At 37.7% G+C, this 22,599-nt stretch overlaps 1 pseudogene; it reads left to right on the top strand.

Moving 5' to 3' along the window:
- The first annotated feature begins 727 nt into the window (after nt 1-727).
- On the top strand, nt 728-1,742 carry LOC118541426 (large ribosomal subunit protein uL18 pseudogene; annotated as a pseudogene).
- The last annotated feature ends 20,857 nt before the right edge of the window (nt 1,743-22,599 follow it).

Raw genomic sequence — 22,599 nt, 5'->3', positions numbered from 1 at the left:
GTGAGCAATTTCTTTTTTCTTTTTTTTTTAAGATTTTATTTATTTATTTGACAGAGAGAGAGCACAAGCAGGAGAAGTGCAAGAGGGAGAAGCAGGCTCCCCACTGAGCAGTGAGCCTGATGTGGGGCTCGATCCCAGGACCCTGGGATCATGACCTGAGCTGAAGGCAGAGGCTTAACCTACTGAGCCACCCAGGCACCCCTTTGTGAGCAATTTCTTTCTTTTTTTTTTTTTTTAAGATTTTATTTATTTATTTGACAGAGAGAGAGAGAACGAGAGCAGGAACACAAGTAGGGGGAGTGGGAGAGGGAGAAGCAGGCTTCCCGCTAAGCAGGGAGCCCGATGCAGGGCTCGATCCCAGGACCCTGGGATCATGACCCGAGCCAAAGGCAGACACTTAAGGACTGAGCCACCCAGGCACCACTATGAGCAATTTCTTAAAACCACTTTTCAGGTACATTTGGACACTCCCTCCCATGAAGCCTAACTGTGTACTGTGATGACACCATAATCTCTAGCATTATCTGAGCACTTTAGAATACCAGGTATTGGACTAAGCACTTCATGAATCATTTAACGCTCCCGATCACCCCATGAAGTAGATACTAGTAAAACACACCAGTCTAGAGATAAATGAAGTTAGAGGAAGTTAAATAAATTATCCAGGATTACATGGCTTAGCAGACTAATACTCTAACCTGGGATTTAAAGACACTAGAGCCCGGGCCTGCTGGTCTGTGGTGCGCCGCGGACGCCAGTCTCTGTTCCGCAGGATGGGGTTTGTTAAGGTTGTCAAGAATAAGGCTTACTTCAAGAGATACCAAGTGAAATTTAGAAGAAGACGAGAGGGTAAAACTGATTATTATGCCCGGAAATGCTTGGTAATTCAAGATAAAAATAAGTACAACACACCTAAATACAGGATGATAGTTCGTGTAACCAACAGAGATATCATTTGTCGGATTGCTTATGCCTGCATAGAAGGAGATATGATAGTTTGTGTGGCTTATGCTCATGAACTCCCAAAGTATGGTGTGAAGGTTGGCCTGACAAATTATGCTGCAGCATATTGTACCGGCCTGCTGCTGGCCTGCAGGCTCCTCAATAGGTTTGGCATTGACAAGATCTATGAAGGCCAAGTGGAAGTGACTGGAGATGAATACAATGTGGAAAGCACTGATGGTCAACCTGGTGCCTTCACCTGCTATTTGGATGCAGGGCTTGCCAGAACTACTACTGGAAATAAAGTTTTTGGGGCCCTCAAGGGAGCAGTGGATGGAGGCTTGTCTATCCCTCACAGTACCAAACGATTCCCTGGTTATGATTCAGAAAGCAAGGAATTCAATGCAGAAGTACATCGAAAGCACATCATGGGTCAGAATGTTGCAGATTATATGCGTTACCTAATGGAAGAAGACAAAGATGCTTACAAGAAACAATTCTCTCAATACATAAAGAACAACATAACTCCAGACATGATGGAGGAGATGTATAAGAAAGCTCATGCTGCTATATGAGAGAATCCAGGTTATGAGAAGAAGCCTAAGAAAGAAGTTAAAAAGAAGAGGTGGAACCCTCCCAAAATGTCTCTTGCCCAAAAGAAAGATCGGGTAGCTCAGAAGAAGGCAAGCTTCCTTAGAGCTCAGGAGCGGGCTGCTGAGAGCTACTAAACCAAACCACAATTTTCTATGAAGATTTTTCAGTTAAAGACAATAATAAACTTATTCATCAAGCAAAAAAAAGACACTAGAGCCCTTCCTTTTAATCATTATACTGGCCAGTAAAATGCTACACAGCATTTATTTGTTTGCGTATATCTCTTCTTCAATAGAATACAAACTAAAAGGAGGATTCTGTCCTATTTATACTCACATCCTCCTCATCTACCAAAAGTAGTCATTTTCCATGAGTGTGTGTTGAATGAATAAAGATTCCATGTTTTAATTTTTGTACAAAAGTGAACAAGATAAAAGAACAACCCAAAAAAGTGCATTCTCACCAAATATACAAACTAAAATATCACAATTGCCTTCTTAATCTCGCAACAGATTTATCCTAAAACTCAATTTTCTCTTTAACAACTCACATGCCATCTTATATTGAAACATTTATTACCAAAATGCATTTAAGTGCCTATCTGTGCATTCTAAACTCAAGCTCTGCAGATCAATAAAACTCAAATTGCTTTTTAAAAAGAGATTCTAAGACTTATTTTTTAAATACTTCAAAAGCAAGATCAAGATTACAAATTGATTTCAAACTAAAGAAAAATGCTAAGGAATATCAAAAAGTTTTCCAACTGATGCTTGGAAATTAGGAAATTAGGAAAGATGAACATTGCATTTAAATAGGCATTGTTTTTTCAAATCATCCTTTGGAATTCCCCCACACTTAATTCAGTTATGCTTCACTGTTAAAAATATCTTTTGAGGGAGAGCAAGATGGCGGAGGAGTAGGAGACCTGGATTTCGTCTAGTCTCAGGAATTCAGCTGGATAGGGATCAAACCATTCTGAACACCTACAAACTCAACAGGAGATTGAAGAAAAGAATAGCAACAACTCTCTGAACAGAAAAGCGACCACTTTCTGGAAGGTAGGACGTGCGGAGAAGTGAATCCGAGGCGATATTCGGGAGGATAGATGGCGGGGGAGGGGCCTCCGTCGGCCGCTTCTGGCAAGTGATAGAGCCACGGAGCACAAAATCGGAACTTTTAGAAGTCGGCTCCGCTGAGGGACGTCACTCCGGTGGCTAAGCGGGGGGTGGGACCCTCGCGGGACAGTGTGGTCTCAGGACCCTCGGGGTCACAGAAAGACTGGGGGTGCCTGAGTGCGGCAGAGCTCCCAGGTATCGGAGCGGGGAAGCCGGCTGCAGAGACGGAGCCGAGGCGCGGGCTCTCAGCTCGGGGTTGCCATAAACCGTGATCCGCGGCACAGTCGGGCCACTGCTCCTCCAGTAGGGACCCAACAAGCGGCAGATCCGGGGAGACTCACCTTCTTCTCCCGGGAGGAGAGGTGCGGGAGCACACCGCAAGGATCTGCTGGGTTTGGAGACTCTACACGGGGTCGGCTGCCAGAGATAGAAACGCTCTGTCACAGGCTGGGTGAGCACGGAGTGCGGCCGGAGACCAGGGAGACGGGAGTGATTGACTGCTTTTCTCTGGGGGCTCACTGAGGAGCGGGGCCCTGAGTTCTCGGCTCCTCTGGGGCGGAGATTGGGAGGCCGCCATTTTCACTCTCATCCTCCAAAGCTGTACGGAAAGCTTGCAGGGAACAAAAGCTCCCGAGAGCAAACCCGAGCAGATTACTTAGCCCGGACTGGGCAAGGGTGGGGCAATTCCGCCTCCGGCAAAGACATTTGGGAACCACGGCAACAGGCCCCTCCCCCAGAAGATCACTGAGAACAGCCAGCCAAGACCAAGTTTACCAATCAATGAGAACGGCAGAACTCCAGCGCTAGGGGAATACTGCACATAGAATCTGTGGCTTTTTTACCATGATTCTTTAGTCTTTCAAAGTTATTTTTTTCTTAACTGTCTTTTTTTTTTTGAATTTTTCTTTTTCCGTTTTTAAACCAACATCTTATCAATCCCTTTTTTAAAAAACATTTTTATGGGCACGTGGGTGGCTCAGTTGGTTAAGCAACTGCTTTCACCTCAGGTCATGATCCTGGAGTCCCAGGACCAAGTCCCGAGTCGGGCTCCCTGCTCAGCAGGGAGTCTGCTTCTCCCTCTGACCCTCCCCACTCTCATGCTCTCTCTCTCTATCTCATTCTCTCTCTCAAATAAATAAATAAAATCTTTTTAAAAAAACATTTTTATTTTTCATTTTTAGAGTCATATTCTATCCCTTCATAGTAGTTACCCTTATTTTTGGCATATATATATAAGTTGTTCTCTCTTTAAAATTTTGAGATACAGTTTCTTCTAACAGATCAAAATATACCTTAAATCTCTGGTGTATGGCTTTGTTCTACTCTCCTGCCTGATCACATTCTCTCCCTGTTTTTTCTTTTTTTTTTTAATCCTCTTCTTTCTTTTTTCAAACAACTTCTTATCAATTCCTTTTATAAAATTTTTTATAATTTTCATCTTTACAGTCATATTCCATGCCTTCATCATATCAACCCTTATTTTTGTACATATATAAGTTTTTCTTTCTTTAAAATTTTGGGAGGCACTTTCTTCTAACAGACCAAAATACACCCAAAATCTAGTGTGTAGCACTGATCTATGCACCACCCTGATCATATTTGATCATATTCTGGCTTTTTTTGTTTTGTTCTGTTTTTGTTTGTTTTTATATTTTTCTTTTTCTTTTTCTTTTTTCTTTCTTTCCCTTTCTTTTCCCCCAGTTTCAGGTCTTTTCTGATTTGTTTAGAGTATATTTTCTGGAGACGTTGGTACCCTGTTAGCATTTTGTTCTCTCATTCATCTGTTCTCCTCTGGACAAAATGACAAAACAGAAAAAATCACCTCAACAAAAAGAACAAGAGGCAGTACCAACTGCCAAGGACCTACTCCATATGGACATTGGTAGGATGTCGGATCTAGAGTTCAGAATCATGACTTTAAAGATACTAGCAGGACTTGAAAAAAGCATGGAAGTTATTAGAGAAACCCTTTCTGGAGAAGTAAAAGAACTAAAATCTAACCAAGTTGAAATCAAAAAGGCTATTAATGAGGTGCAGTCAAAAATGGAGGCACTAACTGCTAGGATAAATCAGGCAGAAGAAAGAATCAGTGAGATAGAAGACCAAATGATGGAAAATAAAGAAGCTGAGAAAGAGAGATAAACAACTACTGGATCACGAGGGCAGAATTCAAGAGATAAGTGATACCATAAGATGAAACAACATTAGAATAATTGGGATCCCAGAAGAAGAAGAAAGAGAGAGAGGGGCAGAAAGTATATTGGAGCAAATCATAGCAGAGAACTTCCCTAATTTGGGGAACGGAACAGGCATCAAAACCCAGGAGGCACAGAGAACCTGTCTCAAAATCAATAAAATTAGGTCAACACCCTGACATCTAAATGTAAAACTTATGAGTCTCAGAGACAAAAGAAAATCCCAAAAGCAGCTCGGGGGAAGAGATATGTAACCTACAATGGTAGAAACATTAGATTGGCAACAGACTTATCCACAGAGACCTGGCAGGCCAGAAAGGACTGGCATGATATATTCAGAGCACTAAATGAGAAAAATACGCAGCCAAGAATACTATATCCAGCTAGGCTGTCATTGAAAATAGAAGGAGAGATCAAAAGCTTCCAGGACAAACAAAAACTAAAGGAATTTGCAAACACAAAACCAGCCCTACAAGAAATCTTGAAAGGGGTCCTCTAAGCAAAGAGAGAGCCTAAAAGCAACATAGACCAGAAAGGAACACAGACCATATACAGTAACAGTGACCTTACAGGCAAAACAATGGCACTAAATTCCTATCTTTCAATAGTTACCCTGAATGTAAATGGGCTAAATGCCCCAATCAAAAGACACAGGCTATCAGATTGGATTAAAAAACAAGACCCATCGATATGCTGTCTGCAAGAAACTCATTTTAGACCCAAAGACACCCCCAGATTTAAAGTGAGCGGGTGGAAAACCATTTACCATGCTAATGGACACCAAAAGAAAGCTGGGGTGGCAATCCTTCTATCAGACAAATTAGATTTTAAACCAAAGACTATAATAAGAGATGAGGAAGGACACTATATCCTACTTAAAGGGTCTATCCAACAAGAAGATCTAACAATTGTAAATATCTATGCCCCTAACATGGGAGCAGCCAATTATATAAGCCAATTAATAACAAAAGCAAAGAAACACACCAACAACAATACAATGGTGGGGAACTTTAACATCCCCCTCACTGAAATGGACAGATTATCTAAGCAAAAGATCAACAAGGAAATAAAGACTTTAAATGACACACTGGACCAAATGGACTTCACAGACATATTCAAAACATTCCATCTCAAAGCAATGGAATACACATTCTTCTCTAGTGTCCATGGAACATTCTCCAGAATCGATCACATCCTAGGTCATAAATCAGGTCTCAACCAGTACCAAAAGACTGGAATCATTCCCTGCCTATTTGCAGACAACAATGCTTTGAAACTAGAACTCAATCACAAGAGGAAAGTCGGAAAGAACTCAAATACATGGAGGCTAAAGAGCATCCTATTGAAGAATGAATGGGTCAACCAGGAAATTAAAGAAGAATTTTAAAAATTCATGGAAAACAATGAAAATGAAAACACAACTGTTCAAAATCTTTGGGATGCAGCAAAGGCAGTCCTAAGAGGAAAGTACATAGCAATACAAGCCTTTCTCAAGAAACAAGAAAGGTCTCAAATACACAACCTAACCCTACACCTAAAGGAGCTGGAGAAAGAACAGCAAATAAAGCCTAAACCCAGCAGGAGAAGAGAAATCATAAAGATCAGAGCAGAAATCAATGAAATAGAAACCAAAAGAACAGTAGAACAGATCAGTGAAACTAGTAGCTGGTTCTTTGAAAGAATTAACAAGATTGATAAACCCCTGGCCAGACTTATCAAAGAGAGAAATGACCCAAATCAACAAAATCATGAATGAAAGAGGAGAGATCACAACCAACACCAAAGAAATACAAACAATTATAAGAACATACTATGAGCAACTCTATGCCAGCAAATTAGATAACCTGGAAGAAATGGATGCATTCCTAGAGATGTATCAACTACCAAAACTGAACCAGGAAGAAATAGAAAACCTGAACAGACCTATAACCACTAAGGAAATTGAAGCAGTCATCAAAAATCTCCCAACAAACAAAAGCCCAGGGCCAGATGGCTTCCTTGGGGAATTCTACCAAACATTTCAAGAAGAATTAATATCTATTCTTCTGAAACTGTTCCAAAAAATAGAAATGGAAGGAAAACTTCCAAACTCATTTTATGAGGCCACCATTACCTTGATCCCCAAACCAGACCAAGACCCCATCAAAAAGGAGAATTACAGACCAATATCCTTGATGAACATGGATGCAAAAATTCTCACCAAAATACTAGCCAATAGGATCCAACAGTACATGAAAAGGATTATTCACCACGACCAAGTGGGATTTATCCCTGGGCTGCAAGGTTGGTTCAACATCCGCAAATCAATCAATGTGATACAATACGTTAACAAAAGAAAGAGCAGAATCATATGATCCTCTCAATAGATGCAGAAAAAGCATTTGACAAAGTACAGCATCCTTTCTTGATCAAAATTCTTCAGAGTATAGGGATACAGGGTACATACCTCAATATCATAAAAGCCATCTATGAAAAACCTACAGCGAATATCATTCTCAAATGGGAAAAAACTGAGAGCTTTCCCCATAAGGTCCAGAACACGGCAGGCATGTCCACTATCACCACTGCTATTCAACATAGTACTAGAAGCCCTAGCCACAGCCATCAGACAACAAAAAGAAATAAAATGCATCCAAATAGGCAAAGAAGAAGTCAAACTCTCATTCTTTGCAGATGATATATTTTATGTGGAAAATCAAAAATACTCCACCCCAAAACCGCTAGAACTCATACAGGAATTCAGTCAAGTGGCAGGATATAAAATCAATGCACAGAAATCAGTGGCATTCCTATACACCAACAACAAGACAGAAGAAAGAGAAAATAAGGATTTGATCCCATTTACAATTGCACCCGAAACCATAAGATACCTAGGAATAAATCTAACCAAAAAGGCAAAGGATCTGTACTCAGAAAACTATAAAATACTCATGAAAGAAATTGAGGAAGACACAAAGAAAGGGAAAAACGTTCCATGCTCATGGATTGGAAGAACAAATATTGTGAAGATATCAATGCTACCTAGAGCAATCTACACATTCAATGCAATCCCCATCAAAATACCATCCACTTTTTTCAAAGAAATGGAACAAATAATCCTAAAATTTGTATGGAACCAGAAAAGACCCCGAATAGCCAGAGGAATGTTGAAAAAGAAAAGCAAAGCTGGCGGCATCACAATTCCGGACTTCCAGCTCTGTTACAAAGCTGTCATCATCAAGACAGTATGGTACTGGCACAAAAACAGACACATAGATCAATGGAACAGAATAGAGAGCCCAGAAATGGACCTTCAACTCTATGGTCAACCAATCTTCGACAAAGCAGGAAAGAATGTCCAATGGAAAAAAGACAGTCTCTTCAACAAATGGTGTTGGGGAAATTGGACAGCCACATGCAGAAAAATGAAACTGGACCATTTCCTTATACCACACACAAAAATAGACTCCAAATGGTTGAAAGACCTCAATGTGAGACAGGAGTCCATCCAAATCCTAAAGGAGAACACAGGCAGCAACCTCTTCGACCTCAGCTGCAGCAACTTCTTCCTAGAAACATCGCCGAAGGCAAGGGAAGCAAGGGCAAAAGTGAACTCTTGGGACTTCATCAAGATAAAAAGCTTTTGCACAGCAAAAGAAACAGTCAACAAAACCAAAAGACAACCGACAGAATGGGAGAAGATATTTGCAAATGACATATCAGATAAAGGGCTAGTATCGAAAATCTATAAAGAACTTTTCAAACTCAACACCCAAAGAACAAAGAATCCATTCAAGAAATGGGCAGAAGACATGAACAGACATTTTTCCAGAGAAGACATCCAAATGGCCAACAGACACACGAAAAAGTGCTCAACATCGCTTGGCATCAGGGAAATCCAAATCAAAACCTCAATGAGATACCACCTCACACCAGTCAGAATGGCTAAAATTAACAAGTCAGGAAATGACAGATGTTGGTGAGGATGTGGAGAAAGGGGAACCCTCCTACACTGTTGGTGGGAATGCAAGCTGGTGCAGCCACTCTGGAAAACAGTATGGAGGTTCCTCAAAAAGTTGAAAATAGAGCTACCAATACAATCCAGCAATTGCACTACTGGGTATTTACCCCAAAGATACAAATATAGGGATCCGAAGGGGTACGTGCACCCCGATGTTTATAGCAGCAATGTCCACAATAGCCAAACGATGGAAAGAGCCAAGATGTTCATTGACAGATGAATGGATAAAGAAGAAGTGGTATCTATATACAATGGAATATTATGCAGCCATCAAAAGGAATGAGATCTTGCCATTTGCAGCAACGTGGATGGAACTGGAGGGTGTTATGCTGAGGGAAATAAGTCAATCAGAGAAAGACATGTATCATATGACCTCACTGATATGAGGAATTCTTAATCTCAGGAAACAAACTGAAGGTTGCTGGAGTGGTGTGGGGTGGGAGGGATGGGGTGGTTGGGTGATAGACACTGGGGAGGGTATTTGCTATGGTGAGCGCTGTGAATTGTGCAAGACTGTTGAATCTCAGATCTGTACCTCTGAAACAAATAATGCAATATATGTTAAGAAAAAAAAATGAAGAAGAAGATAGGAGGAGGGGAAGAATGAAGGGGGGGAAATCGGAGGGGGAGATGAATCATGAGAGACGATGGACTCTGAAAAACAAACTGAGGGTTCTAGAGGGGAAGGGGGTGGGAAAATGGGTTAGCTTGGTGATGGGTTTTAAAGAGGGCACGTTCTGCATGGAGCACTTGGTGTTATGCACAAACAATGAATCATGGAACACTACATCAAAAACTAATGATGTAATGTATGGTGATTAACATAACAATAAAAAATTAAGAAAAAACTAATGATGTAATGTATGGTGATTAATATAACAATAAAAAATTAAAAATATATATATATTTTTTGAACGTCTTCCAAGAACTATCTCTAGAATCACACACACAAAAATTATTCTCACTAATATTTACCTTGTTATCCATCTCCATTCTTAGACCTTTAGGAGTAGTGACTGTATCTGGTTCACCGTTGTCTTCCCAGCAGCCCACAGAGTACCTATTTTTCACAGTCAGTGTTTGTAGGATGAAAAATTAGAGAATGAATTCATCCATACCTGAGAGATTGAGATGTTTTTCCTTCTGACTCAAAAGAGGGTATAATTTGATGGAAAAACTCTCAGCCATCCTGACTTATCCTGGCTTTCATGTCACCATCCCGAGGTCAGTACCTTTCTTAATGCTTCCATAGCCATTTAAAAAAATAACTTCTCCCCTGTTGGACTACAATGGCCATACATTTAAGAAAAGTGTCTGTAGGGAGCTTAAAAAAAGTTAAAGGGCTATAGATATTCCTAGACCTAGTAATTAGCACTTTATATGGCAGTGATAAGAAGTGATAACAGGGGCACCTGGGTGGCTCAGTTAAGCATCTGCCTTCAGCTCAGGTCATGGCTCCAGGGTCCAGGGTTCGAACCCCATGTTCAACTCCGTGCTCAGCGGGGAATCTGCTTCTCCCTCTCCCCCCGTCCATGCTCTCTCTCACTATCTCTCCCTCTCTCTCAAATAAATAAATAAAATCTTAAAAAAAAAAAAAAAGAAGTGATAACAATCTGAAACAAAAAGATTCTGAAAGATTACTTTAACTAGGGTGACCATCCTTCTCTGTTTGCCTGGAACAGTTCACATACTACCTATTGTCCTGGAATAATTATTTGCTGTGCCCATTTCATTCTCAAAAGTATTTTGATTTAGGTGACTAACTATATGACTGCTCCAATTTTAATTCATTAATAATTTAGAAGATCCCAAATCTCCTTCTTAATTGGTTCTGTTCTCATTCTATTTTTCTAAACTGATTTCCTTATTTTTCAGACTGTTTTCCTCTCCTATTCTACACTTATTTTGCCACGACCAAAGTGAATGAGCAATGAAATAAATACTACTTATTATTAAAACAAATTACCAAAACATACACTTTTTGGTAAATAAAGGTAGACTCTTGGCCTGTCTAAACCTGCATGTATGAAGATCATACAGATAATAGAATTTTATGAGGTCTGGCACAAATGAGAACAAATTAGAAAACACAGCATCAATTTAAGACCAAAAGAGTGAATAGTTCACAATATGTAAAGATTTCTAGCTTCTCTTCAGCAACGTTTTTTTCAGTATTATAAGTTTAAGACCAATTTTACCATAAAATTAAGGAAACTGCCTCACAATTGTTCCATTTATTTCAACTATTCCAGCCATCCAGGCAGATCACTCCAAAGTCAGTGAGGCCATGAAATCAGTATTGATCACAAAGACAACTGAAATTACTAAATCAAGCTCATAAGATTTATACGCATGACCTTGCTTCAGTGAAGAAATAAATACATATTTCTAATGTGTCTTCACAAAAGACACATTCATACATCTTTGGTAAAGAAGAATTTTTTCTGAACCTGTTCAGTGGCAGAGAATGTAGGTCATTTCATTAATTCTCATTTGTTCATCCATGCATGCATAAAGGCTAATTTTCTAATGCCCTAATATGTGCCATGCATTGTGTTACACACTAAAGATAGCAAAGACACTAAGAACTTACAGTATCATGGCGGAAACAGATACATAAAGATCATGCAGTCCGTTCAAGAGAACTATGCTCCAAATGTGATGCAATCACAGGAAAAAAGTGATCAGTTGCATCCGGGATGAGATAAGTTCTCACAGAGAAAAAACAAATTTTTTCCACAGCATTGAGAGTCCTCCTTCATCTGCCCAGCTTTCGTCTCTGTCTTTATGTAATACTTTTCCCTTGCCTAAACACCGCACCGCTGACAGTTTCCCCAATATGCCATACTTTTCCAGTTTCCCAGATTTACCATGCTATGTGGTATATCCATATACCACGCACATGGAAATTCCTCTAACGGCTGTGTCCTCACCCAATATCTGTCTGATAGATTCCCCTATCTTCTTTAAGACCCAGCTTATCCCATTTCTGACTACCAACCCTGAGACAGTCCTTCTTTAAAATTTTTGCATTTTTTTCTATGTGCTTTAGGGTAGGGTTTGGGTTATATTCACCTATGATTCCCTGATATCTTGTACAGAGCACTCAATAAATATTTGCTGAATGAATAAAAGAAAATTTGACCTATATCTTCAAAAGCACCATAAAATAATTAAATAAAAAAATTAAATTAAATCAGTTAAATGGCTGCCTTCTGCTCAGGTCTTGATCCCGGCGTCATGGGTTCGAGCCCCGCATCTGGCTCTCTGCTCAGCAGGGAGCCTGCTTCTCCCTCTCTCTCTGCCTGCTGTTCTGCCTACTTGTGCTCTCTCTCTCTCTCTGTCAAATAAATAAATAAATAAAATATTTTAAAAGTTAAAATTTCGTATATATAAACTGACCATATGAGCTAGCAATTCCACTTCCAGTATAAACTGACCATATGAGCTAGCAATTCCACTTCCGGTTATTTACTCAGGAGAAATAAAAACATATGTCCATGTAAAAACATGTAAATGAATAGCATTTGATTCATAGCAGACAAAAAACTGGGCATAAACCAAATGTCTGTTAAGGAATAAAACTCAGCAATAGAAAAGAATTAATGATTGGTTCTTATAACATCATAGCTGAATATCAAAAATGTTGTGCTGAGCAAAAGAAGCCAGACACAAAAGGGTACATACTGTATGATTCAATTTATATGAAACTTCAGGAAAGACAAGTCTAATCAGTAATGGTAGAAAGCAGATCAGCACTTGCCTAGAGCTGGGGGTGAAGAGTAGGTATTGACTGAGAAGGGACACAGGAGCACCTTTCAGGGTGAATAAAATATTCTATATCTTGATTGTGGGGGTGGCTACATAGGTGTTTACATTTGTCAAACATCATCAAACTCTACACATAAAATGTAAGCATTTTATTGTATACAAATTATACCTCTATAAAAAGTTCATTTGTAAAAACTTTATGATAATTTGCATCTACTGGGGCATACCAAATTTTGGGAACCTAAAGCTTATTGGGTAGCCTCCTTAATAAAAAATACAAAATTAGGTTAAAAGCTACCACTTATTCAGAATGAGAAATGAAACCCCACAAATTACAGATACTTAAAAAATTGACAAATACTATAGACATTACAAAATAAGAGAAAACAAAATAACATTTTTATTAATTAACCATAAGATGCACCTCTGGAGCACTTTTTTTCCTAATTTTTTACTATGTACTCTGATTAACTCTTTGTAAAATAATGATTTTGTAATATTTTCTATAGAAAGAATGAAAAGATCAGTCTTTCTTCTAGCCTGATTGATTAAATTTTTTTTTATTATTGGTAGTTTTTGAAAGTTTCTTTTAGCATCATAAGTCATTATTGATAATGTCTTATGACCTTTAAAGAAGTTGTCAAACTTGGGGAATACCTCTATCATGCTTCTTTCATATATGAGCTGTTACAGATACACTTACTGTTTATAGGAATGCTGTCTGTGCCTTTACAAATTCTAACAAATTCTATTTTATGAAAGTCCCATTTAAAAATTGAAATGCATGGTACATTTATATTATATATCCCATAATCAAATATACGGCTAAAAAGAGTAATTTTAACCAGGTACCAAGGAGATTTGAATACTTAAGAGTTTGCACATTGTGAATTTTGTAAAAATTCTCCCCAAGTAGGTTCTATCGTCTACTTTTCAAATTTTTTGGCTTCTCTGCTACCCACTCACTCCTGGTGTCAGGTTCTGTAGGAAACTTTCACATCACCATGAGATCTCTAGCACTGGATTTTTCCTGACATAATGCTGGTTAAATTGGCACAGGAGGTAATAGTAAACTGGAAGCCATTCTTGCAGTGACATCTTGCAATAATTTATCTATACTGAAAAATGACTGCAAACCACATAAATATCCCACCAAACCCAAACTAAATGTGTCTGCAATTCCATTTCCTCTTAGATTCCAAAAGTGCCCATGGCCACTCCAGTGTCACATGGAAATGTGACATGAGGATGACAAAGGGAAAATCAGAAAGAGACAGCAATTAGATTTTAACTGATTGCTCTTAGAAAGTACAGCTTTTGCAAATTTTTCTAAATCATATCACCATATGAGGAGATTACTAAAGCTCCTTCATTAGCTCCACGGTAAATCCACTCAATATTTCTTATTCACTCATTCATTCATTCATTCAACAAATATTTGTTTCATGGAACATGCTAGCCCACAAAAGTTTTCCCTTTAATTCTGATAGTCTAGAATAACATAACCAGAAAAGATACGTGAACTTTATTTCTAGCAAAGAAAAATTGCAAAGAATTCTTTCTGGACCTCCTCGTGAACTTGGTAACCCTTTGTGAAATTCAGCGTGAAGCTGTATAATTCTAAATTGATGATGTAGGTCAAAATGTTTCATATAGCCACCGAAGAGGTCTGAAAAATGAGTTTCTTGGTTGGTTTCAATCATGATAGTTACATTATATCTGCCAAACATCTGAACATTTCACATGTATCTTATGTCAGACTCATAACAGCTTCACAGAAACATTGAAAAACAAAGTACTAGCTGTGTAGCAAGGGAAATATATTTTGTGAGATTTGAAATCTAGGTACAGGGTGTTCTTCAAACAACTTAAAGACTGGAATGACCTGCTTTCTGAAAAAGATTTTTCCAGTAAGCACTTCTCAAGAGGTTAGACAGCAATCTATATCTGTAATATATAGATGTATAGACATATACAAACACTCTTTTCCATTGTTTCTGGGGAAATGATCTTTCTCTGAGGTTGTAAAGTGGGTGATAGGAAGTTGATAAGCTGATTGATCAGTCTGAGGAGACTAGAATGTGTGAATTGGAGCGATATTTGCAATAAGTCATGTGTTTTTCTCAACACCTTGGGATTACTCAGAGTTCCAATCTGCTTGCTACATATTTTCATAGCTTCAACAAATATTTTATTTCACTGAAGCTAAGGTTTGTTTAAGTTAATTTTTTTAATATTAGTAGGCAAATTTTATTAAGTATTCTCCTTCAAAAAATGTAGGTTAAGCCTTCAAAAATATAAAGTATTTACATCAAGTGATATCACAAAACGTAAATGGTTCATATCTCATTGCTTTTAAATATTAGGCAAATATAAAACAGAAAAAGTGGTAAGTCTTTCTTGTTCCAAAAAGAATATCATCATTGGTGCTTCTCTGTTTCCTTCTCCATCCACCCAGTGATCAACTAGGGCAGCTGGTTATAGATTCTGCCTCCACAGCATCATTCAGTTGCTGCTACCTATGGGCTCAGACCTGCCCAAGCAGGAAAAAGACTTTTCTCTTATTAGAAGCTTACAATGCTGGACACCTGGGTGGCTCAGTTGGTTGAGTGTCTGTCTTTGGCTCAGATCATGATCCCAGGATCCTGGGATCAAGTCCTGCATTGGGCTTCTTGCTCAGTGGGGAGCCTGCTTCTCCCCCAGCCTGCAGTTCCCCCTGCTTTTGCTCTCTCTCTCTCTGACAAATAAATAAATAAAATCTTTTTTTAAAAAAAGAAGTTTACAACTCCACAGCTTAAGGAGGATCAAAAGTAATTTGCAGAATGCTAGCTAAACTAACATCATAGAAGACCTTAATAACCTTGACCTACAGCTCACCCTCCTCAAGGAAAGTATTGCTTCCCCATGAGACAGCAAGACTTCTGCTCTGCCTGGGTTCCCAAAATCAGCTGTGTTTGTCTCATCCCCAATCCCCACTCCCATTCCCTTTCACTTAAGCCCTTAGCCTTTCTGGCAGACAGACCCTAGTTTTATCCTTGGGCCAAGCTTATGAATGTGAACTCTTTCTTCCCTTATGACTAGATCTTTCCCTGAAAGATTCCTCAGTCCCTGTTGCTAGGAGAACATCCCAGGAGGCTTATAGACATGTCTGGGCACTCCTAAATCCTGAGGGGAGCATAGTTTAGCTCCAAGGGTTAATCCACACTACTTTAAAGTTGAGATAGAAAAAGTTTCCAAATAATTCTTATAGACAAGATTAATAACAAGAGGTTAACTCAGTGTGTGTGTATTTAAAATAAATGGAGTTTATATATACAGAACTTAAAAGCATTATCTTCTGAAAACTGATGGCAATAAATCATTTTTTTAGTAAAGTACCTGTTGATATAATGTACACTTGTTCTTTCAGAGTCTCATTTATCTATTACCTCTTGCAGAAAATGTAATGGTGCCCCAGAGCCCACAAAGAAATAACTTACCCTTCAATGAGTGGTTAATTCTTCCGAACTTAGACCTGGTCCTTTACAAAAAGAATAAAACCGACAACAGCGATTATCGTTTTATTGTACGTCACAAGATAATATTATTGAATGATAGCTCTACTACTAAGAATAAAAGATTTCAAAATTGGTTAATTTCCCTTTCTAGGTGGAAAAATAAAATATAATAATGATGTTGAAATATTTAAATTTTATATATGAGAATTCTAGGACTTCTGCTCAATACTGCCATTTACACATAGGAATGAAGATTTCTATGAACTCTGATAATTTATTTACCTTTCTTTCCACTTATAAATTTGATTTTGTGGCTATTGCCATCTCAGAATGAAGACTATTTCTAGATCTCAGGTTCAAAAATTAAATGAAAAGAGGGAACATAATTATGTCAAAACATGCCTTTTTTCTTCCCTTTTTGATAAAGCTTACTGAAATTAATTTTAAGTAGATCAACTATATAATACCATGAAGAATTTTCCAAAAGCTTACAAAATCAAAATGAAAAAGGAGATGTAAAATTAATGAACCCCCACAAAAGCAGTGAACTTGCATGTATAAGACATAGACCATGTACAAGACACTTCAAATACGTTTTCTCATTTAATTTTTGACACAATGCTACAAAACAAGTGAGATTATCCTGGATGAATGAATGAGAAATTTTTAAGTAATCTCATGTTATGTAACTAGTAAATAGCAGAGCAAGGGTTTGGTAGAGTTTTGCTTAATTCAAAACACAGGCTTTTTCTACCACACTATGCAGTCTTCAAGAAAATTAACCTCTGAGAGGTAATCAAAAGGTTTTCAAGGTTAACTGTTGTTATGTTTTGATTTATTTTACAGGTTACAAAACCCAATAGTGGGTAAAAGCATTTTTAGACCCCACAATGCTGAGGTTAATAGATAGTTACTTCTCTATTGGTTTCAGTTGCATTAATGTGTTGACTTCAGCATGTTCACTAAATATCCTCAAGTTCTCGTGTTAGCATTTGCTAAATAATGTGTTCAACTCAAAATTCCCAATGAGGATCCTCTGGTACAATGTTCTCATTGATCATTTTTTCTAAAAATAAAATAATGAGATCTCATGGCATTGATATGCATTAGTAAAGCAAAGAAAGTGAAATTTGCTTTTGGATTTTCAAGAGACCAACTGAGGAAATTAACAGAAGTCTTCTGAATCTATTTCATTCATCCATTTTTCCATTCACTCATTCATTTATTTATTCATTTGTTCACTAAAAAATATATATATATATTGGGCACCTCCTTGACGCCTGGCACTATTTCTACTATGCATGCATACAAGTAAATGAGACAAAGTTTCTCCCCTCATTGAACTTATATTTTAGGAGATCAGAGAGTAGAGTAGAATGAAGTCAGGTATGTATTCACCAGCTCCTTCCCCATAAGGATTAAGTATGGTGGCTGTGGTCCTCCGTCTTTTATTGTTCCTTCAGGTGCCCTATCCACACAATTGCTCTCTCCTGATTCTAGGGCTTAGAAGGGGTAACTTGTCATAGCTGAGGCTATTGGAGTATCCTTGTGGATTATTTCAATACTGCCCACATCTTTAACAAACTTCTCTCATGACCCTGTTTGAGTGTGCCATATATTTCCATGGCCTTGGAGACTTTGATTCTTATATTTTTCCAAATCATACCTCCTCTACTGTCTGCTAACACTTCTAAGAATTTACATGAGGAAGAGAAATGTAAGCTGATTATAAATATAACATCTCCAGAAAAAAAGACAAAGAACATGAAGGTGAAGAAAAAAGGACAATGGGTAATAAAATGATAGAATGACAAAAGAGCCAAAGAAACAAGGGAGTTATGAAAGCAATATGAAACAGGCTGTCCTGGTTTACTAGCCCCTTTGCAGGAGCTTTCCCTGGGCTAGTCATATAGCTAATCCCTGTGTGTGTGTGTGTGTGTGTGTGTGTGCGCGCGCGCGCGCGTGCATGCGCACACACACGTGCACATGCGTGTAGTTGTCTGTCTCTGTCTGTGTGTCACTCCCTTTCCTTGTGTTTCTTCTCTGAAAAGCTCTGGTATTTTTTTCACAACCACCATAAAGCTGTCTAAACCTGAAAAGGATGTGTCTGCTCTTTTATACCATTCATTGGTTTATCTTAGGTCACACACCAGTCAAAAGAGAGGGATAACAGAAAGAGAAAAATCACCATTTTCCAGGCCCAATGTAATATTTGATTTGGGCAAGGATTATTAGTACATACAAACAGCATTGATAAAGTGTTGTTAAGGAACAAGATATTCACAAATTACAATATATTATATTATGGATTATTTAAAACTTACAAAGGGAAAATATACCTTTATAATTGAGACTGCTAGGAGTCAGCACCTTAACTAAGTGATCAAACTTATCACCAATAATCTGATATGCCTCAGAATGGGATGTGCTATGAAGTATAGATCACCACTTATCAAGCACTCTTGTCAAAATGCTTAAATTGTATCTCATCAAAACTCTGGACCTAACATTCAGTTTCCAGAAGAGACAGAAGATAGAGGAACAGGTTAATCAACACTGTGACGGAAATAATCAAATGAAAGGGACATTCTGCAAGACAGCTGATTAGAACTCTTTTAAAAGTGAAAAGAAGGGGCACATGCACCCCAGTGTTCATAGCAGCAATATCCACAATAGCCAAACTGTGGAAGGAGCCGAGATGTCCTTCAACAGATGAATGGATAAAGAAGATGTGGTCCATATATACAATGGAATATTATTCAGCCATCAGAAAGGATGAATAGCTACCATTTACATCAACATGGATGGAACTGGAGGAGATTATGTTAAGTGAAATAAGTCAATCAGAGAAAGACAATTATCATATGGTTTCACTCATCTGTAGAACATAAGGAATAGTGCAGAGGACAATAGGGGAAGGGAGGGAAAACTGAAGGAGGAGAAATCAGAGAGGGAGATGAACCATGAGAGACTCTGGACTCTGGGAAACAAACTGAGGGTTGCTGAAGGGGAGATGGGTGGGGGGATGGGGCAACTGGGTGATGGGCATTAAGGAGGGCACATGACATGATGAGCACTGAGTGTTATACGCAACTAATGAATCACTGAACATTATATCAAAAACTAATGATGTACTATATGTTGGCTAGTTGAATTTAAATAAAATAAAAATTAAAAAATAAAAATAAAAGTCAATGTCAGAAGACTCCTAGTAGCCAAAGCAAAGTTGAGAAAGAAGAACACAACTGGAGGGATCACACTTCCTGATTTCAAACTATTTATAAACTTAGAATAATCCAAATAGTATGGTATTGATATAAAAACAGACACATAGATCAATGGAACAAAATAAAGAGCACATACGTAAACCCACATATATATGGTCAATTAATTTAAAACAAAAGAGTCGAAAATATACAATGGGGAAATGATAATCCCGTCAATAAATGATGTTAGGAAAACAGGACAGCCACATACAAAAAAATGAAACTGAACCCCTATCTTACACGACACAAAAAAATCAACTCAAAATGGGTTAAAAACTTAAGTGTAAAACCTAAAACCATAAAATTCCTGGAAGAAAACATAGGTGGAAAGCTCCTAGACATTGGTCTTGGCAATGATTTTTTTTTTGATTTGACACCAGAAGTGAATAAAAAGTGTAAAACTACATCAAACTAAAAAGCATCTGCCCAACAAAGAAAACCATGAACAAAATTAGAAAGCAACCTATAGGATGTGGGAAAATATTTGCAAACTGCATATCCAATGAGGAATTAATATCCAAAATATACAAGGAACTGACACAAGTCAATAGTAAAAAAATTATAATAGCAAAATAATAATAATAATAACTCACTTAAAAAATGGGTAAAGACCTGAACAGACATTTTACCAAGGAAGATATTCATTCAAATGACCAACAGGCACATAAAAAGCTGTTCAACATCACTCATCATCAAGGAAATGTAAATCAGAACCACAGTGAAATTTTGCCTCGCACCTGTTAAGATGGTTACTACCAGAAAGACTAGAGATAACAAGTGCTGGTGAGGATGTGAGAAAAGAGAACCCTTATGCGCTGTTGGTGAGAATACAAACTGGTTCAGCCACTATGGAAAACAATATGGAGATATCTGAAAAAATTAAAAGTAGAACTACCACATGAACCAGCCATCCCATTTCTGAGTACATATCCAAATGAAATGAAATTATATCTCAAACAGACATCTGTGTTCCCAGGCTCATTACAGCATTAGTCTCAATATCCACAATATGAAAGCAACTTAAGTGTTCACTGATGGATAAATGGATACACACACACACTCACACACACATGCACACACGCAATGGAATATTATTTAGCCCGAAAAAAGAAGTCAATCCTATCATTTGTGACAACATGAATAAAACTTGAGGGCATTACACTAAGTGAAATAAGCTAGACAGAGAAAGACCACAGGGTACCACATGTGGCATCTAAAAAACAAAGGCAAACAAATAAACACATAAACAAGTTGAACTCAAAAACAGAGAGTAGAAAAGTGATTGCCAGGGACTGGGGGGGTAGGGGACAACAGGGAGAGGTTGGTTAAAGTGTACAGACTTTCAGTTATAGATGAAAAAGCTCTAAGGATCTAATGTATAACATGGTGACTATGCTTGATAACACTGTATTGTGAAATTAAGATTTGCTGAGAGTAGAACTTAAATATTCTTACACACAATAGAAGGTAAATACGTGGGTGACAGAAGTGTTAATTAACTCAATGGGGGGATCCTTTCACAATGTATACATATATCAAATCAACAAGTAGTATATCTTACAATTGTACTTGTCAATTAGACCTCAATGAAGCTGAAAAAAAAAACAATGTCAGGAAAAACCATGGGAGGACTAGATTAAAGGAGAGCAAAAAAAGATCCAACAAAAAAAAATGAAATGGGTGCATTTTGATTGGATCCTGAATTTTTAAAACAGCTATATAGTCATTCAATAATATTTAGAGAAATTTTAAATATTGACTATTTACTATTATAAAATCATAGAATATGTAGCAGGTTGTCATTATTCTTAGAAGATATATGATGAAGTAGTTTGGGTTGAAATATTATAAAGTCTGCAATTTACTTTCAAAACAGGCACATAAAAAGCTATTCAAATGTTTTTTGGAATAAATATAAACAGACAGAGAAAGAGAGAGAGCAAAAGTAAAAAAAAAGTTACAAATTGAAATTTAGGTGAATAACATGTGGATATTTTACTGTTCTATTCTTTCTACTTTATTGTAGGGTTGAAATTTTTTGTAATAAAAAGTTGGAGATAATTGAAGACAGAAAAGATACTCACCAGTCAGTAACAATGTGTTAAGCATGATCATAGGACATGGTCTAAGGACATTTCCTTGAGTGTATTTTCAAGAATACTAGTCACATGATATGTCAGGAAAACAAAGAATCCATGGTCAGGCATGTTTATTGAACCTGCATAAAGTTTCTTTGCAGAAAGTCACAATCACACATTAATGATAATTGCACCACACTAATCATTAGTGTTTCATAAAAATTGTATAAAGCCACCTACTTTATAATCTAAAAACAAAAGTACATAAAGGTTAAGTCATTTATCCAAAGTCAAAGGTCACACAGTTCATACCAGAGTTGAGATTGAACTGAAGCAGCCCGAGTCCAGAGGCACCACGACTAACCACTGCACCAGAGGCCCGGAGAGTTCTGTACCGAAGAAGCTTGTGTTCTCTGTCTGACTTATTTCACTGAGCATGGACCCTTTAGGTCCATCCACGTTGTCACATACGGCAATAGCTCATTCTTTTTTATGGCTAAGTAATATTCCAGTGTGTGTGTGTGTGTGTGTGTGTGTGTGTGTGTGTGTGTGTGTGTGTGCGTGTGTGTGTGGAGAGAGAGAGAGAGAGACCACATCTTCTTTATTCATTTACGTATCAGTGGACACTTGGGTTGCTTCTACTGTCTTGGCTATTATCAATAATGCTGCAATAAACATAAGGGTGCAGGTAACATTTCCAAACTCATGTTTTGGCTTTTGTTGGGTAAATACTAGTAATGGAATTGCTAGATCGTATATTTCTATTTTTAATTTTTTGAAGACCTCTATGCTGTTTTCCAAAGTGGTTGCACTAATTTACATTCCCACCAACTGTGCACAAGGATTCCATAGTCAATGATATTGTAATAATATTATGTGGTGACTACACTTATCATGATGAGCATTGAATAATATATAGACTTGTCTAACTAGTATGTTGTACATCTGAAACAAATATAACATTGTATGTTGTATTTCAATAAAAATTAAAAACAAAATAAATAAAATAAACATTTTTTAAAAGAAGCTACTTAATTCAAATAACACCCCATATTTGTCACACCTATTATTTCCTACATTTTTTGTCTGTGCAATACTAATTAGCCTCCTTAAATCTCTGACAAACTGTTTTACCTTGCTT

This window comes from Halichoerus grypus, chromosome 11 (genome assembly GCF_964656455.1).
Source record: "Halichoerus grypus chromosome 11, mHalGry1.hap1.1, whole genome shotgun sequence".
NCBI lineage: Eukaryota > Metazoa > Chordata > Mammalia > Carnivora > Phocidae > Halichoerus > Halichoerus grypus.
This window is presented reverse-complemented; position numbering and strand designations above follow the sequence as displayed.